Below are 11,399 nucleotides of genomic sequence, written 5' to 3'. Positions count from 1 at the left end.
TGTTTGAGTTCTGTGTGATCTCTTCTAGTGGCATTCTGGAATTGTTTTAGTGAAGTGATTTTAGACATGACACTTATTATTACAGTGGATCTCTAGTTCTTGGGTGTTGACAATTCTTTGAAGAAATATATTCTGAGGAGGTGTGGGAGAAAGGAATACATTTTATAAAATGTTACAGTGAAGCCCACAATTGATCTTTGACTAATAGGAGATTTTAGTATGTTGTTAAACATCTGTACTGGACAGTTACCAGAGAGAAGCTTGTGAGATTGCCGAAAGAGAATTTCACTGTAGATTTTGTCTCTCTCAAATGAACTTAAAGGAATGAATTACAGTTAAAATTAGAATGGAAGAGCCTGCCATTGTTGTTCAACATCTGGTTGTTGCTGTTTACATTCTTTTGTGGAGCTTACATCTTCCTAAGCTTTGTAGCGGGTATATGTTGAAGACTTCTGTTTCATGGTTAAGGCAGAACCAGAGGCCGGGGTACTGACAACTGACTTGTCTGTTTTTTTCTCTATTTTTCCATGATTATATCTACTGTCTCATCTTTGTTTATAAGCAAAACCTGGGAAACTTACAAAAACAAGTGCTTTGTTGTTTATCTAGAAATAATATGGAAAATTTTATTATTATTTTCGGTGAAGAAAATTAATTTGCATAGGTTATTTCAATCTAAATTAAATGTGAATTTTATTTTTTAAAAAGTCAACTCTTTAGGCAGGCAACAATAAACATTTAGAGATGGCATTTGAGTTGACACTTGTGCAGTATATTAACATAATATTTGGACAAAAAGAAACGTAAGGAAACATTATCTATAATATGTGCTTATTATTTTACAGTGGTCTATGGGGGAAACAGGAATCCACCAAACACAAATTTAAAATGACTATATGACAGGAGAACAAAGATAGCAGTACTTACCAAGACATGCAAGTGTATTTTTATCAGATCTTCCATAGCCTCAGGGTTCACTTTGCTGTACATGATAAATCAAAGATTCTCAGATCCGAAGGCCACCTCCTCTGCCCTCAACCTGGTACATAAGTCTCCCCTCGCTCACCCTTAGAAGTGAATATTCAGGTTCTGCACTGGGATCTGCACAACCTTGGGAAGTTGCAGCTTCCTAAAGCAGCCCACTTTCATTTCGGGGCGACTTAAATTATGATTTAAAACAAAAACAAAAACAGCTGGGCACAGTGGCTCACAGCTTTAATTTCAGTACTTTGAGAGGTTGAGGCAGGAGGATCCCTTGAGCTCAAGGGTTTGAAACCAGCCTGGGAAGCATAGCCAGACCTCATCTCTACTAAAAATAAAAAAAATTAGCTGGGCATGGTGGCATGCACCTGTAGGGTCAGCTACTTGGGAGGCTGAGGCAGGAGGATCACCTGAGCCCAGGAGGTACAGGCTGCAGTGCGATATGATGCCACGACTGTACTCCAGCCTAGGTGAGAGACTGAAACTCTGTATCAAAAAATAAAAATAAAAATGAATGTTTAAAAAATCCTTTGGCTTCCTAACTTAGGCATAGGCCATCCAGATATTTAAACACAGGTGGCTGGTTTCCTTACTTATTTTATGTTTCACTCAACCCAAATTCTTCTCTGTCTGCAACTTAACAATTTATTTACTCATCTGTAAATGGAAAGTTTTATTATAGATTGTATATTTAGTTATTTGCAGGGTATTTTTTGCAGTGGAATTAGTTATATAAAACAAAATACCAGCACTATATCCTCATAAATAAACTACAGACCAAGGATATGCTGTGATTAGAGACAGAATGAAAATCTGAGAGCTCAACTACTTGGCTTCCCTTTCAGTCTTCATAGAAATCCTCCAGTACCTCAGGGGATGTCAAGGGCTTCATGATAGAAATAGCAAAAAATACCAAAACATTGAACTATGAAATTTCCATCTAGTTTAAAATATTTATATATTTTATTAAGGTGAATTAGCTTCTTTTCCTTAGGCGGTCTTTATAGGTGACTCTGACTCTATTTGGCATCTGGGGCACTTTTCTGGATAAACCCCAATGTGTCAAACTGAAGGATCTATCTTAAAATGCTCCATTTAAAAAATAGCCAACTTCAAAATTGAATTTATGATATGCAAAAATGGTAGCTTTGCTGCCTTTTAATAGAAAAATAAGCCAATGAGAAATGGTTTACTCAAACATAATTCAAAAAAACACTGAAGATTTGACTATATAAATCATCATGAATAAAAATATAACATCACTTTCCTATTTATAAAACTCTTTATTCTCAGATATCTGAAAAATTCTAAAAACAAGCAGCACAGAAGAAGAAGTTCACATGATTTTCTATCTTCCATTTTCCTTAATTGATGCAAAACAGAGACTATCCAGATCTTCTGGCCTATATTTCAGTAAGCAAAGTATAGAGTGGGTGACCACCTTGATTTGTTTTCATAATATAATGTCTTATACATATAGAAATGATTTTAAAAATGACTTATTTGGATGTAAAGCACTCCTACTTCTGCTCGTTATGATTACAAAGGATATAGTTGTACCTATTGGACTGGCAATTTTAATTTTAATATTCTTTAGAAATTTTCACTATAAAAATTATGTGACACTTTCAAAACACTGAAAAAAATTTGTCTTAAGAAACTTTTAAAGGGATAGAGTGAAACTTATTTCATTATTTTTACTAATAAACTTCAATCTCAATCAATGGTAAAATATCCAAGTTAGGGCCAGGCACGGTGGCTCATGCTGCAATCCCAGCACTTTGGGAGGCCCAGGTGGAGAGATCACTTGAGGTCAGGAGTTCGAGACCAGCCTGATCAACATGATGAAACCTCATCTCTAATAAAAATACAAAAATTCCCTGGGTGTGGTTGTGGGTGCCTGTAATCCCAGCTATTATGGAGGCTATGGTATGAGAATCACTTGAACCTGGCAGGCAGGAAGTTTCAGTGAGCTGAGATTATGCCACTGCACTCCAGCCTAGGAAACAGAGTGAGACTCTGCCAAAAAAAAAAAAAAAAAAAAAAACTGGGCAAGATGGCCAAACAGGAACAGTTCCAGTCTGCAGCTCCCAGCAAGACTGACGCAGAAGGCAGGTGATTTCTGCATTTCCAATGGAGGTACTGGTTCATCTCATTGGGACCGGCTAGACAATGGGTGTAGCCCACGGAGGTCAAGCAGGAGAAGGGTGGGGTGTCGCCTCACCTGGAAAGCCCAAGGGGTTGGGAAACTCCCTCCCCTAGCCAAGGGAAGCCTTGAGGGACTCTGCCGTGAGGAACAGTGCACTCTGGCCCAGATACTACGTTTTCCCCACTGTGTTTGCAACCCACAGACCAGGCAATTCCCTAGGGTGCCTATACCACAAGGCCCCTGGGTTTCAAGCACAAAACTGGGCAGCCATTTAGGCAGACACCAAGCTAGCCGCTGGAGTTTTTTTTTTTTGTACCACAGTGGTGCCTGGAATTCCAGTGAGACAGAACCGTTCACTCCCCTGGAAAGGGGACTGAAACCAGGGAGCCAAGTGGTGTTGCTCAGCAGATCCCACCCCCATGGAGCCCAGCAAGCTGAGATCCACTGACTTGAAATTCTCACTGCCATCACAGCACTCTGAAGTTGACCTGGGACATTCGAGCTTGGTGGGGGGAGGGGCATCCGCCATTACTGAGACTTGAGTAGGCAGTTTTCCCCTCACAGTGTAAACAAAGCTGCCAGGAAGTTTGGACTGGTCAGAGCCAACTGCAGTGCCACAAAGCCACTGTAGCCAGACTGCCTCTCTAGATTTCTCCCCTCTGGGCAGGGCATCTCTGAAAGAAAGGCAGCAGCCCCAGTCAGGGGCTTATAGGTAAAACTCCCATCTCCCTGGGACAGAGCACCTGGGGGAAGAGGTGGCTGTGGGCACAACTTCAGCAGACTTAAACGTTCTTGTCTGTTGGCACTGAAGAGAGCAGTGGATCTCCCAGCCAGCATTCGAGCTCTTTTAAGGGACAGACTTCCTCCTCAAGTGGGTCCCTGACACCCGTGCCTCCTGACAGGGAGACATCTCCTAGCAGGGTTCGACAGACACCTCATACATGAGAGCACCAGTTGGCATCTGGCAGGTGACCTTCTGGGACAAAGCTTCTAGAGGAAGGAGCAGGCAGCAACCTTTGCTGTTCTGCAGCCTCCACTGGTGATATCCAGGCAAATGGTCTGGAGTGGAGCCCCAGCAAACTCCAGCAGACCTGCAGAAGAGGGGCCTGACTGTTAGAAGGAAAACTAACAAACAGAAAGCAATAGCATCAACATCAACAAAAAGGATGACCACACAAAAACTCCACTCAAAGGTCACTAACAGCAAAGATCAAAGGTAGATAAATCCACGAAGTTAGGAAAAAACAGCACAAAAATGCTGAAAATTCAAAAAGAAACAGAATGCCTCTTCTCCAAAGGATCACAACTACTCACCAGCAAGGGAACAAAACTGGACAGAGAATGAGTTTGACAAATTGACACTGGTAGTCTTCCGAAGGTGGGTAATAACAAACTCCACTGAGCCAAAGGAGAATGTTCTAACCAAATGCAAAGCAGCTGAGAACCTTGATAAAAGGTTAGAGGAATTGCTGACTAGAATAGCCAGTATAGAGAAGAACATAAATGACCTGATGGAGCTGAAAAACACAGCACGAGAACTTCGTGAAGCATACACAAGTGTTGATAGCCGAATCAATCAAGAAGAAGAAAGGGTATCAGAGATTGAAAACTTAATAAAGTGTGAAGATCAGATTAAAGAAAAAAGAATGAAAAGGAACAAACAAAGCCTCCAAGAAATATGGGACTATGTACAAAAACCAAAGCTACATTTGATTGGTTTACCTAAAACTGATGGGGAGAATGGAACCAAGTTGGAAAACACACTTCAGGATATTATCCAGAACTTCCCCAACCTAGCAAGACAGACCAACATTCAAATTCAGGAAATACAGAGAACACCACAAAGATACTCCTCAAGAAGCACAACCCCAAGAGACATAATTGTCAGATTCACCAAGGTTGAAATGAAGGAAAAAAATGTTAAGGGCAGCCAGAGTGAAAGTCTGGTTACCCACAAAGGGAAGCCCATCAGACTAATAGCAGATCTCTCTGCAGAAACCCTACAAACAAGAAAAGAGTGGGACCAATATTCAACATTCTTAAAGAAAAGAATTTTCAACCCAGAATTTCATATCCAGCCAACCTAAGCTTCATGAGTGAAGGAGAAACAAAATCCTTTCCAAACAAGCAAATGCTGAGGGATTTTTGTCACCACCAGGCCTGCCTTACAAGAGCTCCTGAAGGAAGCACAAAATATGGAAAGTAAAAACTGGTATCAGTCACTGCAAAAACATCGCCAAATTTAAAGACCATCAGCACTATGAAGAAACTGCATCAACTACTGGGCAAAATAACCAGCTATCATCATAATGACAGGATCAAATTCACACATAACAATATTAACCTTAAATGTAAATTGGCTATGTGCCCCAATTAAAAGGCACAGACAAGCAAATTGGATAAAGAGTCAAGACTCTTCAGTGTGCTGTATTCAGGAGACCCATTTCACGTGCAAAGACATACATAGACTCAAAATAAAGGAATGGAGGAAGATGTACCAAGCAAATGGAAAGCAAAAAAAAAAAAAAAAAGCAGTGGTTGCAATCCTAGTATCAGATAAAACAGACTTTAAACCAACAAAGATCAAAAAAGACAAAGAAGGGAATGACATAATGATAAAGGGATCAATGCACCAAGAAGAGCTAACTATCCTAAATATATATGCACCCAATACAGGAGCACCCAGATTCATAAAGCAAGTTCTTAGAGACCTACAAAGAGACTTAGACTCCCACACAATAATAGTGGGAGACTTTAACAACCCACTGTGAATATTAGACAGATCAACGAGATAGAAAATTAACAAGGATATTCAGGACATGAACTCAGCTCTGGACCAAGTGGACCTAATAGACAACTACAGAATTCTCCACCCCAAATCAACAGAATATACATTCTTCTCAGCACCACATAGCACTTATTCTAAAATTGTCCACATAATTGGAAGTAAAACACTCCTTAGCAAATGCAAAAGAATGGAAATCGTAGCAAACAGTCTCTCAGACCACAGTGCAATCAAATTAGAACTACTCAGGATTAAGTAACTCATTCAAAGCTGCACTACTTGGAAACTGAACAACCAGCTCCTGAACGACTACTGGGTAAATAACGAAATGAAGGCAGAAATAAGTTATTTGAAACCAATGAGAACAAGGACACAATGTACCAGAATCTCTGGGACATAGCTAAAGCAGTATTTAGAGGGAAATTTATAGCACTAAATGCCCACAGGAGAAAGCAGGAAAGATCTAAAATCAACTCCCTAACATCACAATTAAAAGAACTACAGAAGCAAGAGCAAACACATTCAAAAGCTGGCAGAAGACAAAAAATAACTAAGATCAGAGCAGAACTGAAGGAGATAGAGACATGCAAAACCCTTCACAAAATTAATGTAAGCTGGAGCTGGTTTTTAAAAGATTAACAAAATAGATGGACCACTAGCCAGACTAATAAATAAGAAAAGAGAGAAGAATCAAATAGACACAATAAAAAACGATAAAGGGGAGATCACCACTGATCCCACAGAAATACAAACTACCATCAGAGAATACTATAAACACCTCTATGCAAATAAACTAGAAAATCTAGAAGAAATGGATAAATTCCTGGACACACACACCCTCCCAAGACTAAACCAGGAAGAAGTCAAATCCCTGAATAGACCAATAACAAGTTCTGAAATTGAGGCAGTAATTAATAGCCTACCAACCAAAAAAAAGCCCAGGACCAGACAGGTTCACAGCTGAATTCTACCAGAGGTACAAAGAGGAGCTGGTACCATTCCTTCTGAAACTATTCCAAACGACAGAAAAAGAGGGAATCTTCCCTAACTCATTTTATGAGGCCAGCATCATCCTGATACCCAAATCTGGCAGAGACACAACAAAAAAAGAAAATTTCACTGTGATATCCCTGACGAACATCAATGTGAAAATCTTCAATAAAATACTAGCAAACTGAATCCAGCAGGACATTAAAAAGCTTATCTGCCACTATCAAGTCAGCTTCATCCTTGGGATGCAAGGCTGGTTCAACATATGCAAATCAATAAATGTAATCCATCACATAAACAGAACCAATGACAAAAACCACATGATTATCTCAATAGATGCAGAAAAGACCTTTGATAAAATTCAACACCCCTTTATGCTAAAAACACTCAATAAACTAAGTATTGATGGAACATATCTCAAAATCATAAGAGCTATTTATGACAAACCCACAGCCAATATCATACTGAATGGGCAAAAGCTGGAAGCATTCCGTTTGAAAACTGGCACAAGACAAGGATGCTGTCTCTTACCATTCCTATTCAACATAATATTGGAAGTTCTCGCTAGGGGAATCAGGCAAGAAAAAGAAATAAAGCGTATTCACATAGGAAAAGAGGAGGTCAAATTATCTATGTTTGCGGATGACATGATTTAATATTTAGAAAACCCCAGAGTGTCAGCCCAAAAACTCCTTAAGCTGATAAGAAACTTCAACAAAGTCTCAGGATACAAAATCAATGTGCAATAACCACAAGCATTAGTATGCGCCAATAATAGACAACCAGAGAGCCAAATCATGAGCTAACTTCCATTCAAAATTGCTAAAAAGAGAATAAAATAGCTAGGAATACAACTTACAAGGGATGTGAAAGACTTCTTCAGGGAGAACTACAAACCATTGCTCAAGGAAATAAGAGAGGACACAAACAAATGGAAAAACATTCCATGCTCATGGATATGAAGATTCAATATAATGAAAATGGCCATACTGGCCAAAGTAATTTATATATTCAATGCTATTTCCATCAAGATACCATTGACTTTCTTCATAGAATTAGAAAAAAACTACATTAAATTTCATATGGAACCAAAAAAGAGCCCATATAGCCAAGACAATCTTAAGCAAAAATAACAAAGCTGGAGGCATCATACTACCTGACTTCAAAGTATACTACAAGACTACATTAACCAAAACAGCATGGTACTGGGACCAAAACAGATATATAGACCAATGGAACAGAACAGAGGCCTCATAAATAACACCACACTTCTACGACCATTTGATTTTCAGCAAACCTGACACAAACAAGCAATGGGGAAAGGATTCCCTGTTTAATAAACGGTGTTGGGAAAACTGGCTAGCCATATGCAGAAAACTGAAACTGGACCCCTTCCTTACACCTTATACACTGATTAACTCAGGATGGATTAAAGATTTAAATGCAAGACATAAAACCATTAAAACCCTGGAAGAAAACCTAGGCAATACCTTTCAGGAAATAGGCATGGGCAAAGACTTCATGACTAAAACACCAAAAGAAATTGCAACAAAAGCCAAAGTTGACAAATGGGATCTAATTCAACTAAATATCTTCTCTACAACAAAAGAAACTATCATCTGAGTGAACAGGCAACCTACAAAATGGAAGAAAATTTTTGCAATCTATCCATCTGACAATGGGCTAATATCCAGAATCTACAAGAAACTTTACAAATTTACAAGAAAAAAAACAACCCCATCAAAAGTGGGCGAAGGATATGAACAGACAATTTTCAAAAGAAGACATTTATGTGGCCAACAAACATGAAAAATGCTCACCATCAGTGGTCATTAGAGAAATGCAAATCAAAACCATAATGAGATATCATCTCACGCCAATTGGAATGTCGATCATTAAATGTCAGGAAACAACAGATGCTGGAGAGGATGTGGAGAAATAGAAATGCTTTTACACTGTTGGTGGAAGTGTAAATTAGTTCAACCATGGTGGAAGACAGTGTGATGATTCCTCAAGGATTTAGAACCAGAAATACCATTTGACCCAGCAATCCCATTACTGGGTATATACCCAAAGGATTATAAATCATTCTACTATACAGACACATGCACGCGTATGTTTGTTGCAGCACTATTCGCAATAGCAAAGACGTGGAACCAACCCAAATGGCCATCAGTATTGGACTGGATTAAGAAAATATAGCACATATACACCATGGTATAATATTTTGCTGTCATAAAACAGAATGAGTTCATGTCCTTTGCAGGGACATGGATGAAGCTGGAAACCATCGTTCTCAGCAAACTAACACAGGAACAGAAAACCAAACACTACATGTTCTCACTCATAAGTGGGAGTTGAACAATGAGAATATATGAGCACAGGGAGGGGAACATCACACACCAGGGCCTGTTGGGGGGTGGGGTCAAGAGGAGGAATAGCATTAGGAGAAATAACTAATGTAGATGATGGGTTGATGGGTGCAGCAAACCACCATGGCACATGTATACCTATGTAACAAACATGCATGTTCTGAACATGTATCCCAGAACTTAAAGTATAATTTAAAAAAAAAAACAATTTTTCATTGATACAATGCGCTTGCTGCATTTTTAATAGTACTATATTTCATCAACATTTTTATTTGGTTCAACCTCTTTTTATTTTTGTTTAAGCATTTAATTATTATGCCAAGGAAAAAATGTAGAATTTGAATGAGTATAAACATGTCTATAACCTTCTTTATATATTTAAAGAATATACATTCTATTTTTTTCTGATTTGCTTATATTATCTTCAACATACTCTTTATGAATGTCATTTGTAGATCAACTATTATATTACTATTTAAAGCTATTTATTTTTATTGGAATATAGGAAAATGAGTTATCTTAATTGAAGCAATAGTGTGTATAAAAATAGCAGCCCATGAGTAATAGAACAAGTCTTAACATCTATCATTAAAGCATTGTGCCACTTGCTGTAAACCAAAAATAAAATTGTAAGCCTCCCAAATAATTAAATGGATCCCTCCTCTTGGCAAAGGGCATTTCAAAGTAAACCTGAAAAACTAGTTCTGGCCATCTTGGGAAGGATATGCCACGTTATAATTTGCTCTCTTTGTAATTCAGGCACAACTGACCATCATTAACATCAAAATAGAGATCTTACAAGTGAAAAACTCTTTGTAGCAATAAGACACCAAACTACAGCCTAATTCTCATATACCATCACAAGACAGATAGCAGGTCTGGAAAGAAATTGAAGTATTTACCCCCAAATTGACACATTTTGAAATTGCCCTGCAAAGCTGCCTTGTGAAGAAAATATACACTCTGTAGAGAATTCTCATCACTTTTCAAGTGTTTTCCTGATCCAGGAGAGATTAACTAATGGTCTGGCACCTTTTTAGATCTGATCAGAGAAATTTACCATATATTCTCTCTGAAGCCTGCTACCTGGAAGCTTCATCTGCATAATAAGAACCTTGGTCTCCACAATCCCTTATCTTAACCCAGATACTCCTTTCTATTGGTTCCAGGTCTTTGGATAATAACTTAACTCTTTCAAACAATTGCCAATCAGAAAGTTAAAACCACCTTTACAAAAAATATAACTGACAAAATTATTACAATGAAAGAGATATAACCTAACTGACCACCTTGCTTCAACCTCTAAGCTGTCCTTCATTCTTGGGCATAGGCTGAGCTAACATTGGGAGAAACTTAGTTTATAGTTTAACCTTAAAACAAAGCTGATAACAGCCCTTTCTCAAAACAAACCCCCTTTTTGCCAGAGGATTAGACTGTCTTTGCAGGACTAACAAATTAGCCACAAGGTTAGAGATTATGGTTTAGGAGTCACGCAGCTGGAGACTACAAGATTCTAAACCTCCCCAATTGCTCCTAGGGATAACATCACTGTTGTTTTGACTCCCTATGATTTTATCTCCAACCTGACCAATCAACACTCCCCACTCCCCAGACTCCTACCTGCCAAATTATCCCTAAAAACCCCTGATATGGTTTGGATCTGTATCCTACCCAAATCTCATGTTAAATTGTAATCCCCAATGCTGAAGGTGTGGCCTGGCAGGAGGTGATTGAATCACAGGGACAGATGTCCCCATAGGTGCTGTTCTGTTGATGATGAGTGAGTTCTTTTGAGATCTGGTCATTTCACAGTGTGTGGCACCTCCTCGCTCTCCCTCTTGCTGTTGCTCCCAACATGTGAGATGCCTCGATCCCCCTTTGTCTTCTGCCTTGATTGTAAATTCCTTGAGACCTCCCCAAAAGCCGACGCTGCCACGCTTCCTGTTCAGCCTACAGAACAATGATCCAATTAAACCTTTTTTAAAAAAATAAATTGCCCATTCTCAGGTATTTCTTTATAGCAATGCAAAAACACATGAATACAACCCTGATCCCTGAATTTTCATGGTGACTGATTCGAGTAATAATAAAATTCTGGTCTCTTGTACAGCTGGCTCTGTGT

Source organism: Pongo pygmaeus, chromosome 9, assembly GCF_028885625.2.
Source record: "Pongo pygmaeus isolate AG05252 chromosome 9, NHGRI_mPonPyg2-v2.0_pri, whole genome shotgun sequence".
Taxonomy (NCBI): Eukaryota; Metazoa; Chordata; class Mammalia; order Primates; family Hominidae; genus Pongo; species Pongo pygmaeus.
Note: the sequence above shows the minus strand (reverse complement) of the source record.